This window comes from Typopeltis vanoorti, chromosome 24 (assembly GCF_054136105.1).
Source record: "Typopeltis vanoorti isolate ZY-2024b chromosome 24, IOZ_Tvanoo_1.0, whole genome shotgun sequence".
In the NCBI taxonomy this organism is placed as follows: domain Eukaryota; kingdom Metazoa; phylum Arthropoda; class Arachnida; order Uropygi; family Thelyphonidae; genus Typopeltis; species Typopeltis vanoorti.
The window spans coordinates 70,501,491-70,527,089 of NC_143572.1; the positions used below are offsets into that span (position 1 = coordinate 70,501,491).

The 25,599-nt window shown below is 34.9% G+C and overlaps 1 protein-coding gene across 2 annotated transcripts in view; it reads left to right on the plus strand.

Moving 5' to 3' along the window:
* ck (unconventional myosin-VIIa ck) overlaps positions 1–25,599 on the plus strand; it is a 526,896-nt gene that overhangs the window by 14,833 nt on the left and 486,464 nt on the right. Inside the window, exon 1 of one of the 2 annotated variants that reach the window (XM_090413985.1) lies at positions 13,240–13,304. The exons of the other annotated variant lie outside the window; for it this stretch is intronic. The gene's annotated coding sequence lies outside the window, so the exon portion shown is untranslated. Of the gene's footprint in view, positions 1–13,239; positions 13,305–25,599 lie in introns of those variants that run through there. 2 annotated transcript variants of the gene reach the window in all.

The following is a 25,599-nucleotide window of genomic DNA, read 5'->3' on the forward strand; positions in this document are numbered from 1 at the left end:
GCAAGTTGCTAAAACATGACCTTCCTTTAATAAAATGATGATAATTGCAAGGTAGAGATTCTCTATAAACTCATTTCTGAATGCCAACCCTAACCAACTTTTATAAAATCGTCACTACCACTCCACAGATACTAATAGGTTGATAGTTGAATATATCACTCTTTGCACCACTCTTGTGCAATGAAAGCCAGTTCAGCTGAACACTTCTTTAGTATCCGTGCTGATATCCAATCAGTCCCTATTGTCGAATTCTTATTCGGTTTGTGCAACATCTGTAGTTCCTCATACCTGATTTTTTTCGGTGAAGAAGTAGCAGTGAGCTCAATGTTGCATACCAGGTTGATCGCTGTTAGAAAAATGGGCACTAATTAGTTGAACAATCTCTTATGTATTTGTCACCCGCATACCATGCGCATTCAGTACAATTATTCTTTCATATTCACTCTTTCTTTCCATTGTTATACCTACTGCATAGCGATAGAATTCGTTTGGGTTGTCTTTAGCTTGCAGAGCCAGTTTCTTTTCATATTGATATTCAGCGTTCGGTACAAAGTTGTAACTCTTCTGGTCTCTCCTTATAATCATAACGGACATCATCCTTATGCACACGATTTCTTCCATATCGTCCTTTTCTTATGAATCTGTTGATGAGATTACACATCCATTTCACTCCTACCCTATTTATTCTTCTAACTTTAGGGACGCATTTCGAAATTGCTTCACTTAAGTATTTTTCAAACGCTTCCCATGTACTGTCGATATCCTTCCCATCCAACAACCGATACCATGGCGCAGAATTCAGCATAAAGTTTGTAAGTGCAATGCATCATTTACGTGCATGCTATGAGTAATTGTCAAATTGATGTGGGAGTTACTTCGATTTTCATTGCTTTTGCTTTTTTTGAGGGAGACTTTTAATAACTCCAATATTACTTTAATTATTTGCTTTACCTCTCATGGTTGAGATTCTGGAAGAGTTAGAGTATAAGTAAGAAGAAAAAAAAGTTTCTGAAGAGTACTTGGAATGTGGATTAACTGGTCGCAAAGAATAGTAAAGCGGCTTCGCAGCCACCACACTATTCTCAGACTTTCAAATTGTCGGGGTGGTGGGGGGAGACATTCTGGATCTCCACGGTATGTTCAGCATGCTCTTTTGTGAAAGGTATGAAATGGCACTGCATTAAGAAGTGAGGGAAAGTTTGAAACCAGAACCTATACTCTATAGGCCAAACATACCATTGGCTACTTCGGGTGTCAAATAAGCACAGTGCTGATGGTATTTCTCTAAGCGATGAAACTCATCTACTACCTGGGAGGTCTCGTTGGTATTCTCCTGCCAGGAAGTTATCTTTTTTTTTCAGTGGTATTTTCTGGAGGTTTTTGTAGATGGTGAACCAATAGGAATTAGGATGATTTTGTTACTCTTCAGTGTGATACTAATAGACAATGAACTCGGTAGAAGCGTGGCCAGTTCAACGCATTTCGTCTATTGCAACTTGGCGAAGCTGAAGTCGAGAGTTATTGGAAGAGAGGATAAATTCAGGGCTCAACAAATGTTGCCAGCTGGCGGCTGAGGGAGAAATTTTTTTTAGAAAAAAAAATTTCTAAATAAAACCTTTTTTTTTTATTGTAAGAAGACGCGAATGGATCACTTAATGGAATTTGTCTTAATTTATTGAGACTTATGATTTAAAAAAAATAAATAAAAAATTGAGGTCTTGGGGGGGGGGGAATTCTGCATAATTTGTCGAGCCATGGATGGAGTGGTTGCCGAAAGTCAGCGGAACCTTGCAGAAAGTGATAGGATTGCTTCAAAGAATGGTGAGAAATTTGAGAAATACATACAAGAAAGTAATGGTTTCATATATGCAACTACTACTGTTCATACCTTTTGATCTCCTGCATTTCTTGCGGAGATAGGAAAGAAGCTCTGAAAAAGTTTAGAGGTGAGTAACCTGCATCAACATGCAATTTATAGAGCCTAGTTGTTGTGACTTATCAGAGCCGTGGAATTTGTGTCAAGGTGGAATTATTATTTTTTATTTTTTTTTTTTTTTTGTGCACGGAAAGTGTGAATGAGTGGAATTCATTGCCATATTACTAGAGAGAGAGAAAAAGCGACGTGTTTGCAGAGACCAGTATGGCAAGACATAATGCCAATTAGGTTACGTCTTCTAATGTGTATTTTGATTCCATGGAAGTCTTATTGGTCATAATAATAAGTCGCATTTCTACAGTGATCACGAGATTCTCACCTTGCGTATTCTCGACTCTTTTTATTAAAATAAATGCAAGGCTGTTTCATAGCTATTTAAGTTTCCTTTTTAAGGCACAAATAGAAATGTTTTCAGTTTCGTATTTAACAGGAAGTATATACACAAAAATGATAGGAAGTAAATGGGAGAAAATAAAATGCAGTGATAGAATGGGAAAAGATAAATACGGTGAAGCGATTACTAATAAATAATAAGACGTCATAAAATTAATAATAATTGCTTTACATTGTAGCTTGCTAATTGTACCAATACAAAAAAAAAAAAAAAAGTCCTGCAATAGTTGATTATTTTGTTACAGGTTGTTTAATAGTTGTTGCCAGCTAGCAAGCAGTCAACGCCAACTTTTCAAACGTGTACAAGGAATTACGTGTGGAATGTATTAAATAAATGCAACTTCGTGTGTTTTGTGACATGAAATACGATCATGGGCAGAATTAATATCTTTAGAGGTCAGGGAAAAAAAAATCTGCGGTACCTATATTTCAAAAGTCCAACTTATCTACTCGAGAATGTCATTGCCCTCTTGTTTGCCACTTACTACTGCTACCACCACCACCTCCGGCCAAATTCTCCCTCCAATCGAGCAACACTTCTCAGCCTGTATATACGCGTCCCTCCTAAGGGTAAGCTGGCCGACATACCATACCTCTTAACGACCGCTTTCTCTGAAGAATTCTAGTTCCGGATGGAAGGGTCAAAATGCTCTTGAGGTTCATCCCCACTACTACGACGCACATATTAATGAACGCATCGCAAAGGGATGGGGGAAAGGGACTTCCTTAGGCAATATAGTAGTATCTTTGTGCTTTTGTAGATATTCAGATCACATGTTAAGTATTACAATTAATGAATATACCCCGTAGTAATAGTGTAGAGATATTGCTTTAAAAGCAACGACATTCTTAAAACTTATTAATCTAAAAGTGGGAGTCAATCTCAAGACATCCTTGAGCGGTCATTTCCTGAAGCTCTACAATGCCTCATTTCGTTTTATTATAAACGATGATTTATTATATATGAAAAGAGACACCTGATCCGTCTACAAAATATGTAATAGTATAGAACAAGGTGTATTCGCATAGCCTAATAATTTTTATTCAGTTATCTCTACGGAGCTAACTGAATAAAATTCATTCACCAGGATTCATCACGAGTTCCACTATAGTCTGCTCAGCAATCTACCTGTGAAATGCATTTTTGTCAAATGTGTGTGTGTGTGTGTGTTCATCTCGGCTTTTGTTCTAAGAGAAGAGAAATCCAGCTTTTGAAGGGGGAGGCTATGTATCAGATCGAAATATATAATGAGGTTTAGGGACAAATAAATATATCGGATGAAAAAAAAAAAGTGTAATATATACTGTGCAATATATACACGCGGGAAGTGTTAAATATTTGATCATTTCTCTGTGTGTGTGCGCGCGACGCGCGTGCGTGTCCTAAACAGTTAATATGCTTGTTAATGTCAATCACATACCTAGGGAAAGATTGATGCAAGAAAACTGTTGTGGATTTTCTTTAAGTTACAAAAATGAGACAGAGGATTTTTTTTTAATTCAAAAATACGCTAACGTCCTTTATTTAGTCCTAAACAACTTTTTGAAGACTGAAGGACAGCCAGTCTTCAGCCTTCACTGATAGTGAGCCCAATCCATGAAGTCTTTTGAGAGAGAGAGAGACAATACCACAAGCAACTGCCGTCATCTCGTGGAATGGTAGAGTAAAAATATGCTAATATTTACTTATTAATTTTCCCGTACAAGATTATTGGTGATCATAGTAAGAAATGCCATTTTCTAATCCTTTCACATTTTATGGTCTCAGTACAAGTGTTGTAATGATGTCATACTTGCTGTAATAATGCCGCTATTCATTATTACAGCAATTGCATGCTTGCTCAAGTATATAAACACGAAATGCCTCGACAAAGTTGAGAAAAGATTCCAGACACTAAATTTCATTAAAATTCGTTTAGCCATGGCAGCATAACTGTACACATAGAAGTTCTCTTGCTGCACTTGTAGCTGTAGAAGATTTTTTCTACAGTTTTTTTTTTTTTTTTTTTTTTTTTTTTTTTTTTTTTTTTTTCAGTACATCAGCGATTAACATGACCATCCAAAAATGCTGTCAAAGAACTTCTTTTATCGACGATTTAAAGAGAAGTTATGTTTCGTAATTTCTAATAGCATATATTAGAATTAATTGAGCACTAGCTTTTGCTAGGTGAAATATCAAATAAGCAAATTGCTACAGAATATTATAAAAAGGTGCGTTTTATGATAGCACTCTTAATAGAGACATCGTTCATTATTACAGTGAACTTAGAGCCGTTTAAAATGAGTTTATCAAAATTCAAAAGTTCTTATTAAATTCACTTTAGTCTGTCCGTGGCAAGTAATTCCGATTTCCGTAAGGATTGTATTAAAATTAGTAATCCTTACTGAGAGTTTCCGTAGTGCAGTTGGTTTAGACGAGCCCTTTAGATGGAAAGACCCGGGTTCGTGTCCCGTCTATGCGGTGGGGAACCTTTGTCAGGTATTTTCAATCAAATGGTGAGTTAGCCGGTTTCATACAGAGGTGAGGATATTATAAGATAATAAGAATCTTTAGAAGCATGTTTTCATAAGAAGCCTAATGGCAAAGAAATGGAGCTAGCGGAGGAATTAGATAAGTACCAGATCGACATAATAGGGGTGACTGAAACAAAAAAGACAAAAACTGGTGAGATCTTTCTGAGCAATAAATACAAAATGTTATATTCAGGCATTGACAATCAAGGAAAAGAAGGAGTAGCCATAGTATTCAACATAAAATACAAGGCTAATCTTCTTGAATGGCAGGCAGTCTCAAGCAGAGTGATGTGGGCAAATATGAGAATGGGGAACTGGACATTGAGACTTATTTGTGCCTATGGTCCCACAGAAGGTTCTACTAAGGTAGAAGTGGAGGAATTTTTTGAGGCTCTAGAGAAAGCTACTGACACAATGAAAAAGGAAAAGTTGGTCCTTGTTGGAGATCTAAATAGCAGAGTAGGAAGTGATTGTCAGACATACAAAAATGTTTTGGGAAAATTTGGAGAAAAGAGCAAAGCTAATAATAATGGCAAATACCTGTTGGATTTCTGCTCAGGACATGGATTGGTTATTACTAACACCATGTTCCAACATAAAAATGTGCACAAATTCACATGGAGAGAAGAAGTAAGGAATAAGAAAAGTTTTATTGACTATGTTATTGTTGATAGTGATGTTTTCTCCCTGGTGCAAGACACCAGAGTGTACAGAGGATTTGAAATTGGAAGCGATCACTATTTAGTCTTGAGCAGGATAAAAATTGAATTTCATATTGAAAAGAATAACATGTAAGAAAGTTTTAAAGCGAATAAAAGTTGAGCAGCTCTCAGATGTGACCTGTAGACTAAAATATACAAAGATTATTGAAGGAAAAATGAAAGAGTTTGAGAACAGGAACCAAACCTTGGAGATTCACTGGCAAGCCTTGAAGAAAACCCTGATTGATTCAGCTAGAGAGGAATGTGGTGAAGTTGTCTGCAAGAATAGAAATATTAGAACTCCATGGTGGACAAAAGGACGTTAACGAGCAGTGAAGGAAAAGAAGAAAGCATATCAAAAATTCCTGGCAAATAAGTCAGCTTGTGCTCTTAGAGAATACAAAGACAAATGTAAGAAAGCTAAACAGTGTATAAAACTAGCTAAACAAAAGTCATGGGAGGACTTTGGCAAGAACATAGAAAATAAATATCAAGAAGGTGGCAAAATATTCTGGAGGTTGTTGAAGAAGCTTAGAAATGGAGGAAAGAGTGCTGTAAAAGGAGTTAGAGATGATAAAGGTGAAATGAAAACGGGAGAAAAAGATATCCTTGAAGTATGGAGTAATTACTTTGAAAAATTGCTAAATGAAGCAAGCAGTGATGAATCACAGTGATAAAAAAAAACACTGACCAGGCATGCTGTCAGGAATACATATCCATACTTGAAGTAGAAAAAGCCATCAAAGGCTTGAAATGTGGAAAAGCAGCAGGAGTAGATGATATTCGAACAGAAATGCTGAAGTATGGTGGTATAAAAGTCTTACAGTGGCTGCACTGCATAGTGCAGAATGCCTGGACAGAGGGACGAATTCCCAATGATTGGAGTAGAGCTCTCATAGTACCTATATATATATATATATATATATATATATATATATATATATATATATATATATATATATATATATATATATATATATATATTGTCGATTTGGAAAAGGCATGTGACAAGAGAGAAGCTATTCAATACGCTACAGTTATATGGTGTCAATGGGGCATTATATCAAGCAATACTTAGTCTTTATTTGAGTTGTAAGCAATAGTTAGAACTGAAGGAAGTACAGGAAGATGGTTTAACGTTAAATCTGGTGTGAAACAAGGATGTACATTATCCCCTCTGTTATTCATTATCTATATGGATCACATTATGAAGGAAAGTGATATTAAACATGATATCAAAATTGGAGATGTTAAAGTCAGCTCTTTGCTTTATGCGGACGATGTTATACTTCTAAATAAATCCGCTACAAGTCTGCAAGATTCTCTGACTAAATTGAATAACTGTTGTAATAGGTATGAAGGTCAGGAATAAAAAGACAAAGACAATGAAAATAAGCAGAATCATTGAAAATGATATCTGTGTTGTGAATGGGGAACCTGTCGAACAAATAAAATATTTCAGCTACTTAGGCACGATTTTTACTGAAAATGGTAGATTAAATATGGAAATAGACAACAGAATCAACAAAGCTGGTATGGTAGGAAGTCAACTGAATAAATTCATATGGAATAAGAGAGAAATTAATCAAAACACTAAATTAGCTGAATACAAGACAGTGTTCAAACGAGTTTTAACTTATGGATCTGAGAGCTGGGTCAGAAGTAAAACACTTGACTAAAGACTAGAGACCGCAGATATGAGTCCTGAGAAAGATTAGAGGCTTGAACAAATGGCATCAATGGCAATATCATATTAAAAACGAGGATATTAGGAAAGAACTTGACATTGTCAGCATTCAGGAATGCGTTAGCAGAGCTAATCTCAGGTGGTATGGTCCCTTATACAGAATGGGCGAAGAAAGATTAGCAAAACAAGTATTCTCTTCCAAGTTGGCAGCAAAACGACCCAGAGGAAGACCAAGATATAGGTGGATTGATACGGTACAAAGTGCCTTAGACGATAGAAATATAAGATCTGATAATGTTGGAGTCTTGACAAGTAACAGACTGATTTGGAGGAAAATTGTAGATATAGTAGTTGATGTAAATTTTTCATGTAGTACTATCATATCCTGTACACCCCTTGAGGGTACATGGCAGGAATTTGATGATGATGATGAAGATTGAAACAAAATTTAGAATGGCTCGACACATTTTTGTAATTATCCCAAGAATGCATAAAATCCGTTCAGCCAGAGTCCTTGTTATAACTTGCATACGAAGAGACAAAACTGATTTAATCGATACTTAACACATTTTGTGACACCTGAACAAGGATATGAAACTTCGAAAATGAAAAACCAGTATTTTATTTGTGCAATATTTATTTATTTTATTAGTCTTTTGTACTTTACGAGACTTGAAAAGTAAGAAGCTATAGAAGCATGATTTTACAAACTTAATTACTATATATGGGAGTCGAACAAATAGTTTTTTTTTTTTGTAAGCGTGTATTGGATTTTACGAGTTAAGCTATCCGAGACAGTTTTTATCACGCACTATCTCATCAACAGGCCTTTATCGCAGTGGTTCTTATAAAAATTCTTTTGTCGCTCATTTCCTTTCTTGGTTATGGCTGTCATCTAAGAAATTCAAAAATTTCGCTCTTATCCGAGTAGATTATCGGAAAATAATTTGAAGTGACATTAATATTTATGTTATTATTAACATTAATATTATAATAGTCTTATGTTTCTTTTGACCAGATAAGATCCGTGGATTTAAAAAAATGTCGTCGAAGCATACAGTTTAAACTTTTCTCATATATTCTACATTTTGATTCATTTCACTATCCCTCCTTAGAATTACGTACAATTTTCTACACTACGGCGCCTTTCTCCAGTAAAATCCATCATTGGTATTGAATAAGTTGGTTTCTGTGACCTGAACGTGATAGTGATAGTTTGCACCACAGAAAAGTGATCTTTGTAAAAGCATACGCAATCCTCAATAAAACAATTGATAAAGACTACAGTTCGCCCGCTTAATAAAAATAAATAAACTGTGAATCTACAACACATGTTAGTCATCCTGTTGTCAGTAAAGCCCTCTCCACACATGCTAACAGCTTATATGAAGAGATTTTTTTTTTAATAATATAAACAGTTAGAATAAAACTTTGTGGTGGAAAATACTTAAACAGCATAATTAATTTTTTTAAATCGCAATATTTCTGAATTGCAGGCTTTTTTATGGACCTTCAAATTGGAAATATATTGAGACTAGGAAATCCGAACGTTCCGAAATCATTACATTTGATCCCTCCCCCCCACGCGCGCGCGCTTGTAGTCTAAAGCAATTTTAGCAACATAAATCCGACCTTGAGCACATTTGTTAGTGATATTAAGACCTATTCAATTTTTTTTTTTTTTTTATCCCAAAGGAATAAAACAGGAAGTTGGGTAATTCATAAAGTTCATGCTGTTCTTGTCGTAAATGGACTAGGTCTACTGATGGAAAGTAGATTGTTGAGTAAAACAAATACGTAATAGAATCTCCTACAAACTGCGGAATATATTTACTTCGAACTCAGTATACATTCCTGACCTCTTTCCTTTCCTCTGAAAGTTTTTTTTTCTAAAATTCAAAGAGGATTAGGGAGTTTTGTTTTGTTTTATTATTTTTTTTTCAATGTGATTTTTTTATGATAAATATATGATATATTTTTCGTATTTTGCAATGATGAGGTGTTCTGTATACATCTCTTTTTAAGCGCAATGATTCTCATCGAAAGATTGTTCATGAATTAAAGCTATAGTTGCAGTAATTTAAAACACCGAGAAAAATGGAGAACGGTCGTCACCAAAACGCCGAGGAATATTTCTGTTCTCAGGAAATTGCTAGTGTCGTTAGCAGTCAAATTACATTGTAGTAATGTGACAATGACAAATATACCAGTAAAGGCAAAATGCTGTTCTTCAGTGATGTAGAGTATGTTCATAAAACTAGAATTAACACTCCTGGAACAAAACCGATACTGTATGGCAAATCTTGCTTAATGTTGTATTAGACGAACCATGAGCTAAGGCCTTTGAATCGGAACTCAAGTTGTAAAATCCAAAGGAGCATCAGAAGGATTTTCGTGACAAAAAAAAAAAAAGTGTGAAAGGTGAAACAAAGAAAAGTGACATTGACTCCTGAGAAGAAATCATTTTCACGCAAGAATCGATTTTCAGAAGAAAATCGGTTCTTGCGAATAATTACAATTTCTTCAGAAATATCTCAATTTTACGATATTAAAATTGAGATATTTCTGGCCGTTGATTATGCTAAAGGAATGTGAGACTGAAAATGCATTAATATGAAATACAAATAAAAAATAGTGTCATTGGCACTACTTTTCCTTAACCCACTTGTACTTATTTGCTTCTTAAAAATAATTCTTTGGGTATACTTTTCCTCCTGTATATCTGAAAAGTATTGAGCCGGGAAAGAAAATCTATTAAAAACTTAGTTTTCCTAATGTAGAGGAAGTTATGGCTATGGAATGAGATTTTGTGGGAAAGATCAGGAAAATTTGTTTTTCAATTAGAACATAGTAAAGTTGAAACTAATTCTGGATGGCTAGATACATTTGAAAATTATATTGGTATTCAAAAAAAAGTAATGACGGCTAGTATGGGTGCTATAGTTATTAGAGGATGGTAAGGATTTACTTACTCGGTCACACAGGTCAAATATAGTATAATCAAACTCCAATCTGCCATTGTCTATTTATAAGACTTGTATTCTGCGCTTTCTACAGGGAACGATTATTTTAAAAATGAATCTGTAAGAAATAAACTCGTTTTTAAGATTTGCTAAAGCAGCTATTATTATTATTACATATGGGTCCTTCCATGGAGTCCTTGGACTCATCGCCGTCATCATCAGAGATGAGTCTGAATTCCACGATGGCCCCTAGTTTTCCTCACATTATTCATGCACTGAAATATTCCTCCACATCAATCCTGTAAAATCCGCTAAACATCTTATATGTCTCTATCACATCCCACTTGCATATTGATTCAAAAGTGGCTTGTCAGATTTGGATTACAAGGTATGTAGGGAGAATCAAAAAAAAAAAAAAACTGTCCAGGTGGCTGGTGTATATTTTAGTAATGTAAAAACGCGAAAATCAAATTCGGAAAAATGTTATTGCCATAACTTTTTCCTCAGAGACTGCATATCCTTAGCAAGAGTCTGACATTTATGTTCAACAGTATCTCTTTCATGTTGCTTGGCTTTTGTTGAAGTTTGCATTTGCGAAGAACCTTGATTGATTTCATGTTTCATTTCTGATTTGTAGGCAGAGCCGTATTCATGGGTGTGCGAACTGTGCGGTGGCACAGGGCCCCGCAAAGCGCAAAAAATTGAAAAAAGAAAATCAATTAATTTTTTAAATTATTATATAAATTAATATTGTAATTATTATATAAAAAATTATTATATAGAAAAATATATGTATATAATTTTACAACCAACTATTGTTATAGTAAGCGAAATAAGATTGTAGCGCTAGAGCGGTAGTATTTGAAACTACTCTAAGATATATAACAATATCGTACAACATAGTGTTAAATAGGGAAAAGTGCATTTTAAAACAGGTGTTTTTAATAATTTTAAGGAGTTTTTTTTTTATTTTAGTTTATGATTTTATGAACAAGTAAGTATATACACGTACTGTCATGGCAATTTTTTTTATGTGACATTACTTGCAAAATATCTTAAAAAATATATTTTGTAAACTGGTTTTAGGTTATCCGACATCAGTTTCTTCAATAGCAGTTTTCAATCTATATTAGATTTATTTATTTTCTAATATTTTTTTTAATGTTGTACAAAAAATGTATACATTATTTGCTGCCTCAACTTCACGTTAGGACATATTTAAAGAAATTTGTTAAACAATTAACTCCAAAACCGTTATGTGATACAAGATGGGAATGTAGAATAGAATCAGTTAGAGCTGTACGTTTTCGAATTCCAGAATTTTTAAATGCACTAAAAGAATTCTTTAAAACTGCATCAGATAATACTATCAAAGTAGAAGTGGTTTCAATATATGAACAAATAGATTCATTTGAGTTTATACTAAGCCTTGTAATTTGGTATGAGCTTTTGTCAAAAGTTAATTTAGTATGTAAAGTATTACAAAATGTAAAAATTTCCATAGACGTAGCAACTAAGCATATTAAAGAGTTAGTGCAGTACTTTGAAGAGCAGAGAATATCAGGATTTGATAGCTGTTTTGAGATTGCTAAAGAACTCTCAAATCTATTAGAAATAGAAATTAAATTTAAAGAAAGTCGAGTACGTCGAAGAAAAGTATATTTTGATTATGAAACGCCTGATGAATCACACATAGACGATAAAGATAATTTTAGGATAAATTTCATTTTTGTAATTTTAGATACTGCTCTACAATCTGTCAAAAAAAATTTGAATTGTGTGAAATTCACGAAAAATCATTTGGATTTCTTTATGATATGAAATTAATAAGAAAAATGACAGAAAATGAATTAAAATTTTGCTGCAAACAGCTGTATTAAAAATTAAATACAGATATTAATGAATCTGAATTTTACAATGAATTAATTATCTTTAGAAATATTGTTCCAGAAGATGTACCCATTAATATTTTAAAATTCATAATTGAAAATAATTTGTCGGATATTTACCAAATATTGCTACGACATTTAAAATATTATTGACCAGTCCAGTTACGGTCGCATCAGCAGAAAGGTAATTTTCCAAATTAAAATTAATAAAAACCTATTTGCGATCTTCTATGTCTCAAGAACATTTGTCGTCCCTGGCAATAATATTTATAGAGCATGAAATTGCAAAAAAAAATTGAATTTTGATGGCGTTATAAATAATTTTATTGATAAGCGCATTAGGTTAAATAAAATTTAATATATTAAGATTTAAAAGAAATCTTATAAGTTGTTATACATATATTTCATTCTTTATAGTAAAAATGGATATTTTTTTCATATTTTTATATTATTATTTATATTATTAAATAAATCATTGTTCTGGCGTATTTATATGATAATGTGTACTTACATAATAAAATAATATATCATGTACATACAAACATTTATTTTTTAACTAATTTTTTCCCTTTACTTAAATTGATGGATGGTAAAGAGCATACTTATTTATTATGTGCATAAATATTTTTCATATATGATTTAATTAATTAACAAGATATTCTTCCATTTAAAATTTCCATAAATGTTACTAACTTTAAGGGGCCCCGCTTTTCCATTTCGCACAGGGCCCCGCAAAATGTAGAAACGGGCCTGTTTGTAGGATTTAATATCGTATCTCATGCGACCTTAATCACGATTGCGACTGTACTATTAATCAGTCGGAAGTTTTTTGAACATGTTTGAACAGTGCTGACGCGTTGGTATTCAGCAGTAAAGAACACTGTACTGGTGAATACCTACGCGTGAACAGTTGCTATCGCAAATAACACTGTGCAATATGACTGACCATATCCCTGCTGTTATCAACGCGTCATATACACAGCCAACATTTCCAGTCGAAACATGCCTAACTTTTCTTCGGTCCTCTTGTTTTAAAAACCAAGCCTAAATGCTTCTCATCATCCTGCAAATAAAATCATCAATTCGAAAAATAAAACGCAATAGTAAAAAGTTTAGTGTTCCGTCTGTGCTTCTACATTGAGGCTAAGAATATTCAGAAAAACAAACTCACTGTTGGTAAGAGAAAAATCGGCAATCCATCTTCTTTTACACTTCCAAAAGGTAAGTTTCTATAAAAACTATTAGATGAGTAACTAAATATTATGCGATTAGTAGCAACTTATAGACGTTAAATTTCATTTTGTCAGTACATCTTATTACAATAGAAATCTGTTATAAAGAATTTACAGTGGCTGTGGAAAATGCCGTTATAACCGATTAAAAATCTGAAATACATCAAACAGCAAATGCAGTAATTATATTTATTTTATATTACCATATTATACGGCAGTAATTTTAATAAAAGAAGACAGTTTTATCTTGATAATTTACAATTGATTTTGAATTTTAATAGCAAAAAAAAAAAAAAAAATCCTTAAGTTGAACGAGATAGTTTTCACACTATCTCGTTAATCATTAGTAAAAGTTGTTTTGCAAAGTATTTAAAAAAATATAAAATCGCTGTGTTTGAGGAAAATGTGAAACATTTATTCGGTGCAAGAGAAAACAAATACAGTGAGTAAAACCGAAAAATTTAGTTTAAAATAAAATTACTGTAATTTATCAAACCTTTTGGCGCTGTACAATATCATTTTAAATTTAACTGCCAATCAACAATCTGTGTTGTGCAAACGATAGATTGCTAGATGGGTTATTCATGCTATGATAAAAACGATCATGTATAAAACAGCGCCCTCATTCCAACCAAAAAATACTCTTGTATTTAATATTATCGGATCACTAATATAAAAACCTTGCAAACATTAATTGCGAAAAGATTTAATTAAATTAATTAAATATTTTCGCAATATGCAGAACTCGTTAAATGACTCAAATTTCAGTTTTTATGAAAAATATTGTTTCATAATATTTAAATAATATTTTTGTATCTATTAGTTTTAACCCAGGAGTGTCGAGTGCATATCATTAATTATAAAAGGTCATCATAGAAGTCTTAGGATAGCTATCCTCATTCAAACAACCAAACTATGTTTATTGTGTTGTGTAACGTATATTCTAAAATAAAATAACAACAGCAAAGCTTTTATTTGCGAAAGATTCATAAACCTTATCAAGCTGTACATTTATAACCTTAATGTTATCTGTTTGAAGTCCTAGCAGAACTGAACTGTTCGCAAAATGAAGGAAAATATTTTGAATTTTTCCTCTCTCGAAAATATACCGGAAGCTTTCTTTATATGCTGCATCATTAAAAAAAAAAAAGAAAAAAGAAAGAAAAAAAAAAAAAGTAAATCTTCGACGTCATCTCGCTCATCTCCAGTTTAAGAATGTAAACTGCAGATCATTGCGTTAGCACGTGATGCGTTCTTGAGGCTATTATGAACGCTTCTGTAGGCAGAGTTTCCTAGTCAAGATTGTAATTTCCTTAGTAGAACTACGTCACTGTGTCTCACGAAGTGCTGCAATTTTTACCACATAAATGGAATTCCTTTCAGCTAGACTGCGTGCAGTAACATGCTCACTTTGTGATGTATGTACATAGTTGTACTGTAGGGTTTATAATGAAGGTCTCTTCAGAATGAATTGCCTTTCTTACAAGAAAAACAATGTTCATAGATTTTTTATTTTTAATATCATTATTAATATCACAGTATTGTACAGGTTGAATCTCACTAGTCTGGTACTCAATTATTCGGCATAATCCTCATGATCCGATCTATGTCTGTTTGTAGTTGGCCGAGCACTACTGGGAAGTTCCCTTAAAGATGTGTATCATAAATTATGTATGCTTTTATTATTTGAAAATAGGGATAAATATATTTGATATTTTGCGCGAAATGATTATTACATATAAGTAGTGTTAGGTAAGCCGAGCTGAAGTGGACAGTTGACAGATGTCAGATTTGCACAAACATAATTAAAACCGGTTGATTTAAAATATTTAATTACAAAACGTGTCAATTTATTGTAATGATTGAAATTTATCCTTGTTACTATCTCAGTCGTTTCCGGAACTAATATTGAAGAGAAATTGCGTTAGTAATTCATGGATGGCATTGTCAAATGATATTTGTATTTATTCATGCGTTGCCTGGATCATCCTTTTTACACAGACTTAATACACACTTTTTCTCATTCTCAGCCATTACGAAATACGTGCATTTCTCTTAATACATTGAAGTAATGCCCTACCCCACTCTCGAAAGGATGTAAACATCTTTTACGTCAGTTATAACGTGGAAGGATTAGATTATTTTAAACTTCGGACACCCCAGTATGTGGAGTGATTATCTCAGTTTGGCAATTACAGTGGAATTTGAATTCGCAGACTGTTGGTTGGAAAAGAGATGCGAAACCAGACCAGTAAAATGCACCAAATCCAGATAAGTACAGTATACTGTGACTATACAACTTATTTTTCGAATAAATAGGCTAATTTAGATATCTTTGTACTCCCTCAAAAATAAATAGGTACAGTTAGTTTTCTTGGTGGTTGTTATGGGCGTTTTATTGTAATGATTTATGAAATTCTAAACGGAAACAGGAGTTCAAGAAATTTTCTCTCTTAATGGATCCATCCACTCGCTGCTTATAATTGCCAAAATTTTATTTTATATAAATTAAATCATTCTTTTTGCACCGTTCTGTATGTTTATGTAGTGCTGAAGATGATCCGGATGATCTGCAAGACTCCGAATTTTAAGAATGCCGGTGCAGTATCAATGAAAGTTTTCAAGCCACAGCATTCAGTTTGGTTTCAGTCAAATCATTTCTGTCGGCAAAATATGACAAAAGTATTCGAGTCGATATTAATAAAAGTTGGTTTTAAGGACCTCCATGAAAATATTATCAAACTGGATCAGTTTTGGTTACAATTTTTTTTTTTTTAATGTTGCTTCCCATCCACAAAAGGTTATTTTCAAACTTATAGTATATTTTTGTACTGTGGGTAGGTTAAGGTTTTTTTTTTTTTGGACCCCAAATTATTTGGGGTCCGAACCATTTGTCGAGTGCAAAACAAAATTACCTCTTAGGAATAATGTTGTTGTCCCGACATCTTTTTAAAAAGGCGAGGTGATTTAACAACCTAGCTTTTTTGCATTTTAGGAGTTCAAAACTGCGTACCTTTCGTTTAGTATCCCCACGGATTCTATTCATATTAAACGATATTTTTTCTTGACCGCAGAAGCTATGTGAATTGACTATTTGGGAAATGTTGATCAAGTATCTGAGAAAAAACAATTTTAATACCAACTACATTCACCAACTTAAACTGTTGGCATCTTCAGGGTACAGGACTGATGATAGGAACTAAAGCTAACAAAACATGTTACAGACTACACATTAACGGATTTTTCTGATTATAAATTACAAAACAACACTGAACGTGTGCAATACACGCGAGAGCGGTAATCCTCTTCTATGTAAAGGATATATCGGGCTTATCTTCCCTCTCCAGGACCAACCATGTCATTGAGTGGGATAAAAGCTGTATCCCTTACATAGAAGAGGATTACCGCTCTCGTATTTTTAAAGAAGCCACAACAGTCGCCCGTTCTGTAGAAAATCTTAATAGGGACCAAGGTTTAATCCTATCCGGGATCTGGAAGACCCTTATTAGATCTCTAAACATGCAAGAAATGAATTTTAGTGCAAACTATAGAACGCTCCTAAACAACAACAATTGAAATCATGTACACGCTACACGTGTATTGCACATTCAGTTTTGTTTTGTAATTTATAATTAGAAAAATCCGTTAATGTGTAGTCTGTAACATGTTTTGTTAGCTTTAGTTCCTATCATCAGTCCTGTACCCTGAAGATGCCAACAGTTTAAGTTGGTGAATGTAGTTGGTATTAAAATAGTTTTTTCTCAGATACTTGATCAACATTTCCCAAATAGTCAATTCACATAGCTTCTGTAGTCAAGAAAAAATATCGTTTAATATGAATAGAATCCGTGGGGATACTAAACGAAAGGCACGCAGTTTTGAACTCCTAAAATGCAAAAAAGCTAGGTTGTTAAATCACCTCACCTTTTTTTTTTTCAAAATTACCTCTGTTTACATAAACCGGGGGTGGGTAATCGATTTACTTTCTGACATATTTGTTGGATTTTTACAAAAATACTATCATTCTGTTGAGTTCTTTAAATAAATTTATTACAGATATCATAATAATTCTCGGGAAAACATTGACACGGAATTGACTTGGAATAATTTCCTGCTGTATTGTATGCAAACGTATCTTTTTGTGCAGTGAATTTCGTTTTTAAACTTTAGTTTTAGGAGTGGATAAAAAGTGCTTTAGTTCCGCTTTTATTGGCAAAACGATTTCAAATGGTATTTACGGAAATTTGGTATTCAGAATCAGGCCCTTCCCTAACACTTGCTGGGGGCGGGGCAAGAATTCAAATGAAGGCCCACGTGCCACATGCTTTAGTATTTGAAAGTTATAAATCAAGGTAACAAATTGTTAAATAAAGCATGTTCTGCCTTCCTACCTTGACAAATATATCTTCGTAACGATAAAAATCGAAAAATATGTGTAAAACTATGGTGTTTCTATATTCTCTTGATGAGCAATGTTTGGATGAGTAATAAAGACCTAGATAAGTCATTAGTTATTTATCCATAAGATTGATTCTGAATATTTCATTTTTAAGGATACTATACATACGAATCACCTTTTAAATTTTGTCATTATCATTGTACTGATAAAATCAGTCAAAACCAATCTCGTATGTATAGTACTACATGGCAAAAGTGCTATTCCGCAACGTACATTGTTTTTTTCAGTAACTTAAGCTTTTTTTTTTTTTAATCACTAGCTTAATGCTATCAAGTTTCGCAAACCCAATTCGATTACATTGAACGAAAGAAACTTTTTTTTTTCTTTCATGACTATTATAAATTATACTTTTTTTATGTTCAGTTGTTTTTGTGTTTAGATTCAGTAACCGTACATAGACGAAACAAATGGACCGGCATCTAGATAAGAACTGAGTTTGAAAGTAACATGTACCCCCCCCCCTCCCCTCACTGTTTTGAATAAAACGAGTCCAATAGACTTCACGAAGCATGAAAGTATGGCATGTATCATCTCACGTAACTAGAACTGGGTTAGTGAGCATATCGTAGGTGGAGCTGTCCTGGTGGGAGGATGTAGTTTTGTTGCGTTCCTGTGTTGGCAGAGACGAATGAATATCGTGGAAGCACATCTGCTATAATATGAAAGTACTGTCTAGGGAAGGTCAAGGTCTTTCGTGATTTAAACAGGACTGGCACACCCGTCACGTACAGAAGTACACGATGATACCTGAAGAGAGGTATCATCGTGCCAAACATATATCCACCCAGAAAAGCAGTCAACATTCTACAGTATTCAGTCGGTGCACATCGGGGGTTCAGCAAAGCTAAATCAGCATTTTATCAAACAGTATAATTTCAATCATGTTTTCTTATATATATTTCAAATTATAGAGGCCTCCCGCTTATAGAAGGAATCTGTTTTTACTCTCATTTTAACTATACAGCAAAAGGTTTGGAACACTTTTTCATTTGAAGAATTGCAAACTAGTTCAAATATAACCTCTCGGTTTTTGCGAAGGTGGTTTTCCGCTATCTAACCTTGTAACTGTCTGTCCAGAAGTATCGAGTGTCCGGGAAATCCAACAAATAACCGGTTTTGTATTCAGTGCTCTCAAGGTCTCCAGTTTTTATCTCCCTACCTTTTTAGCTTTCCGTAGTCCCATTGCGAAATCTTTCCAACCCTCGCTAAGTCATGGCGATTTAAACAAAATGGTATTTGGTGTAAACAATTTAACTGCTGCTAGCCAAGTATAATGTGTTTTGCCTATTTAAAGAAATAGGCGTGGTCTCGGTTCGTTACTCAGTCCAATGTAAATAACCTAATCACCACGCTAAGAAGAAAATTATTTAAATGATGAATTGAGATACATACATTCGTATTATAGGTTTGTCTGGAAGTCAGTTATATAATGTTTATTTATTTATTTCTAGCTAAAATTCATAAATTGTTTTTTCAGACTTGTAGCATGCATCTATTATGGCCTCAGTGCGAATTACTGTACTGATCACACTCAGATTGTGTGTGTGTGTGTGTGTGTGTGTGTGTGTGTGTGTGTGTGTGTGTGTGTGTGTGTGTGTGTGTGTCTTGATTACGAAATTAATGATAACTACTGCCCCAAGCCTTCCTTCATAATGATTTAACTCATCTTCTGCACTTTTGTTGCGATTGGTTGGGTATTATCCAGTATGGCTCACATTCTGAAGCATATTTTGGGTTTAAATCTTTGATCCAGAAGGGCTGTGTAGCTCAGTGGAAGTGGTGCTTGCATTCTCTGCACTTGTTGGCTCGAATTTAGACTGCGGTTCAAGTCTAGTCGCCGACTGGAGGAACTTTTTCTAAGCCTATCTTCGACCGGTTCCCGAGTTAGTCGATCTCTGGGCAAGAGGTTTTTTTCACCCGGAAACTCGGGTTTTTGGTCCCGTAAACTCAAGAAAATCGACTGTAGTACCACATTATTTCAGACAGTAACATATCCTGTTAGGGTTAGGTACCAAGAGATGGCATCATTTGTTTGCCAGTCTCTTCATCAGTGGCTGCCTATAATTAGTGATAGATATGGGCCAGCTATCTCTGATTGGCTACTGGTGGAGATTGAACTGCCTACTCAGTCTCCAAAAGCTAGATAGGGTTAAAATACCTCGCTTACTCCGTATAAGGGAATAAAAGGCGTTAGCTGATTTAATTTTTATTTTCTTTAATCCGGTATATATTAGGTAATTCAAAACTAATATCTAGGTGGCGATTGATTCAGGAGTGTTAGTCGATCTCTGGCACGGGCAAGCAGGTTACTGTCTGAAGAGCAGGATCCCTTCTCTCAGACCATTACAAATCGCTTGTTTTGAAAGGTTCATATTTTGTGGTGGGGGTGGAACGGACTATATTGTCCATTATACCTGATCGACTAAAATTTAAAATTGTAATAATATAATTATTTTAAAATTACAAATATAGTAAAGTTGTGAAGTATGGCAATTTAATTCTAGAAGCTTTCATTTATTGCCTTCTTTGTTCTTGAATACACCTCCATCGTACATTCATTATTTCCATACTTTTTTTTTTTTACCCTTATCATATCATCAGTAACTTCTGAAAGTACCTTTTTATTCATTAACAGTTATTCATCAGGGTATACCACACTTAGTTTTATACACAAGTGAATAAAGACTTCAAACATATGGGGAGGGAGAAGGATAGCGAGCAGTTTTGTTGAGTTCGTTTACTCTTTGCCTGACTATTCATACAGAGGCTTTGTTAAACCAGCCACATTGTGAGATAAATTATAGGATAACGACATCAAGTCTGGTCATACCGTTTACACCTGTCTGTTCAGTCCATGCTGGTAGGTAAGGGAAAAATACATATTAGGTCAGTCCTTTGTGTTATTTTATCAGTTGTCATTCTTTGCGTGCGTTGTAAGAGCTCTTGGCAAAATTGCCTTACAACAATAATCCACTGCTACACACACAGTTGAATGAAGCGTCCTGTGTTAGGTAATCTATGGAGGTTTTCTTTTAGCTTAAGAATACACGTAACCAAGCAAGGCAAAATAAATATTTGAGAGGTGTAATATCTTGCATATTTCGTTTCAAAATAAATAAATAATAATAATAATAAAATAAAAATTAGCTAACGCCTTTTTGTTCCCGTATAGGGAATAGGTAGGCGAGGCCGTTTTAGCCCTAACTTCATGCGTGTTTTAATAATGGGGGATTTTTTTTTTTTTTTTTTTATGTATTGCGTAGTTAATAGAGAATGCACGCGATTAACGTAAAGATGCGATTGTGGCTTCGGCAATGAGTCCTGGACTCAATTTAATCACTATGTAATAATAACAAAATAATAATAAATTTGCATTTTGGACACTTCTACATGAACTTTGAACCTTAATTTTATACGAATAAATCGCACATTTTAGATCGAAAAACACCAATAATAATCCTCGAGGAAAGGTTTTCTGGATTAACTCGATTAATTTTGTTTTTTAGATGTTTCCCAAAATGGATAAGCCTATATAAAGTCGTCTGTCCTTTCGGCCGGATGAAAAGAATGGGCTTTACTCAAATTTCTTATTTGAAGCCCTTCAATTTTTGTTGAGACCGGACCATTTTAACGGACACAAAGAAACAAACATTGAAATTACATACTGTACTTCAAGAATTTTATTCCAGGGAGAATCAATATGGCTTTCACTCGGCACATTTTTATTTCAAAACGATTCGAACTAATACTAATTCTGCACCTTCTGGGTATGATTTAATGAAAATTGATATCTAGGGTTCCTGTTAAAATTTGGTTCCTATCCTATCAGTGGTCCTAACAGGCACTTAAGCTCCCACGACCTATGTCTGTAGATGCGTGTGTTCACGGGACCGGTTTGCCTGTTCTATGGGACAAAGCACTCGAGTTTCCGGGTGAAATCCTCCCCCCCCCACCTCCGTATGAGACGGGCTAACTCACCTTTAGTCGAAAGAGATCAGATAACGGTTCCTCACGTCACTGATGGGAATCGAACCCAGGTCTTTCCTACCAATGGGCTTCATCTATACCGACTGAACTACGGAAGCTCAAAATTTGGTTCCAGAGAAACCATTTATAGCAACAAAATTAGGCAAAACAAAATTCTACTTCTAGAATACTTGAGCTGAAAGCATTTAATATCATACAGAAATATCAATTTTGTTGCAGACATCACGATATTTTCATTGTTTTCATGAGAATCAACGGCAGTTGAAATTTCTGCCCTGAAGTTTAAACTTGTGCTGTATGTCAAATGGTTTTAAGAGCGTTCTTAAACCGATGCAGGTCTGGTTGGCCAAGTACATAATAGCGCTTCTGTCCTCAAGGAGCCTCCATAACTCAGTCGGTATCGACGATTCTCTCTGAGTTCGAATCCTGTCTAGAACAAGGAGACTGTTTATTAGGACTTTTCAATTGAAGGTGAATTAGTAGCTGATCATGGTATTTTATACTGCAAGACAAGAAAACTGGCAAAGAACACCCGCAATTAAGAGACCCTGACATTAATTGTCTCTTCTGTAATTCCAAAACAAGTACAGCTTCTCCTGTGTAACTCGTGAATTCGAATTGTACTGCAAGCGTACTGAATTGTACTGGATGTTTGTAATGTTATCTCCTGGTACGGGATCTCCGCTGTATGTTGGAGACTTAAATTAACTCGGGGAATATTTCACCATTAGGTTCTACAGCATCGTTTGCAGATTACCTGTCTTCGTGAATGGAATTTGCCTTTAAAAAAACAGCAGGAAAAAAATATTTTAGGCTTAGTATGTAATGGCCGAATGCAATGTACGAAATTGAACAAGTTCTAGACTCAAGACCGAATGAAGTTTTTAATTGGCAAAAAAAAGATTCGAAATAATTCCTTTTTGACTTGATCAAATTTGGTATTTAAGATCACTGTTTGAAGTAATCTCAGTTAAACTCTTTTAGTGACTGAACCATTGTATTCGGCCGATTTCGACAATGCTATTTGGTTGGAAAGACATCGGTTTCGAATAAATCGCACATTTTAGATTTAAGTACTCGAAAAACTCACTGTTTTTCAATAGAAGGTGAGTTAGCCAGTCTCATACAGAGGTGGAAGGTCCTTCCCTCCCCCTTTTCTGGAAACTTAAAATTTTCATCCCGCAAAACAGGCAGACAGCCAGAAAAATGCCTTATCAAAGCATTTAGCCAGTTTCTTGGCCGTGATAGGACACTCAACCTAACATGCACCAGGAAAATGGAAAAAGTATATCCCAGGTACATTAGCCAATGAGGTCCACGACGCTTGGTTAAATTGTTCTGTTAATGAATGAAGTTACCGTACAAGAATACCAAAATCATGATTTTACATCTTATATGATCGTATCTTCACCTTGCATATAGTACAGTATTATATTTTACCGAAATATTTTTAATAAAAAATATTTTTAAACTAAAGTCAGATGTATGCAACTTGCTAGGGAAAGCTTTGTTTATAGTTCTGCGAAAATCAGTAAACAGCCGAAGATTAAAGCTCAAAGATATATCATTTAGTCTCTGTTGCACCTATCCAACCCTGTGGTCACGATTTTTGGTTCATATCACATGATCTGTTGCACTTCCCACTCTCAATCTGTGTAATTGCCATTATGAAAGATTAGTAAACTACATTGATACTCAAAATTTTTACCTGAACGTCTTATCTTCCTCTACCGGTTCATGCATCTTTAGATCCAAATTTTCTATTATATATCCCTCTTCCGGTTTAGTTACTTTGTGTTATGTAGGTAATTTTTGGTATACAGGGTGATGAAAATTAAAGTATCCCTGTTTAAGGCCTTGTGGAGAGTTTGCCAGTGATCGAAATGCTGCGAAACTTTGCAGGAATACGTTGTGCATCATCCGGAAGTGATATCTGAGAGAGAAAAAAAAGTAGTTCCAAAATTCGGCGCTGTATGATGTACCGAATGTAGAGGTAGTAATTTGTGTTTGTATAAGAACAAAAGCGGCACAAGCATAAAAATCCATTTTTATTCACTTGCGCTGCCCTTCCCGGTATGCCACAAACTACATCCTGTGCACAGTGTGTTCAATGGCAGAACGCAGCTGGTCGGGATTGATGTTGCGCATATGCATGCTGAGTTATGCTGCCTTTCAGCGCTGGCAAATTATCAAAATGATCCTGATAAACCCTGTCTTTGAGAAATCCCCAGAGCCAGAAATCACAGGGATTAGATCGAGACGGCCAAGCAGTAGGAAACGCACGGCTGATCATTCTAGCTTCCTTGAAATACTCTCGAAGAACCTCCTGTACGGATCGACCGATATGTGGAAAGGCCCCATCCTGCATGAAAATGACTGAATACAGGCACATGTGCTGCTGTAGCTGTGGCACAACAAAATTGTCTATTATATCGCGGTACCTCTCGGCAGTAACTGAGCAGGTTACAGCACCCGATTAGCGGATGTCCTCAAAGAAGAGTGGTCCAATGATAAATGAAGCTGTAAACCCGCACCAGACGCATTCACGCAGCGTCCAACTCCACTCGAGCAAGGAATGTTAAAGTGAATGTCACTCAACTTTCAAGCTCCTTTGTCAGGGTTATTTTGAATGGGTAGAAATGCAGAATCTTCCGTGGAATTTTCTAGACAGTTGTTTAAGGCATATCCATATGTCTGGATACAGCATGTACACTGCAGGAACCAACCCTGTTATTCATGGCCTGCCCCACAACAGAAGTAGCAACTTCATTCACTTGTCGTGAACTGATTGGCTTACGACCTCTGCCAGGTCTAACTCCCAACGATCCCATTTTTTCAGAACAACTAATCATTCGTCGCAGAACACATGGAGATAGTGGACCTTTTCGGTATTTTTTCAGGCGACGAATTCGGGAGTGCAGCAACAGCATTGCAATTGTGTAGGTAATACAGCTTTAGAAGCAAAGCACGTTGTGCCATCACTGGGGATGGTATTAACAACTGAAATGATCGGAAAAAATCTCATGTCCATCTGTTTAAATCCTCCTGCACCTGCCGAGTTGCGTGATATGCAAATTCCATGCATTTGGTCTTCAGCATCCTCTGGTGGGGGATTTTGGAACTACCTTTTTTTCTCTCAGATATCGCTTTCGCATGACGCACAATTTATTTCTGCAAAGTTTCGCAGCATTTGGATCACTCAGATGACGCTCCGCAAGACCTTAAACAGGGATACTTTCATTTTGATCACCCTGTATATCTAAACATTTTTATATATACATATATCAGTCCAACATAAGGGAGATCGCGGAATTCTTACTACAACAGCCCATTTAGAGGTAGATGAAATGTTGGTTCGTTAAGTTTGAAATTTAGATGTTAATCAGCAGCTGCCCAGAGTTGTGCTTAGAGAAAAAGGGAGAAACGGTGGCTAGTTTGATAGAACAATGCTCTCTGAAATTATTAACCTATTAAAAAAGCATAAAGGTAGAAACAGAATGTCAACATAATAGACAGAAGAAACAGAATAGAGTAGGTTTATCTTTTAAGCAGACTGCCCTCTTCTGAACAGCATCAAACATTGTTAGTGATGTTTTTGATGCACCACCAAAATGTAAGAATTCGAGATTTGGGCGGATTTGAGTTTCGTTATAATGTTTAGAATTGTACAGGAGAGAAGATGGAAGAAGACAAGTTTAGTACCTTGAAAGTTGTGGTAATATTGTGGAAGAAGAAAACTAGTAGTGTATTGTCAGTCCAAGAAAAGAAAGCTGATCTTCACTGGAGATCTGTATTACAAAAGATAAAGGAAAGTGAAGCGAGATCTTTCTCACTAGAA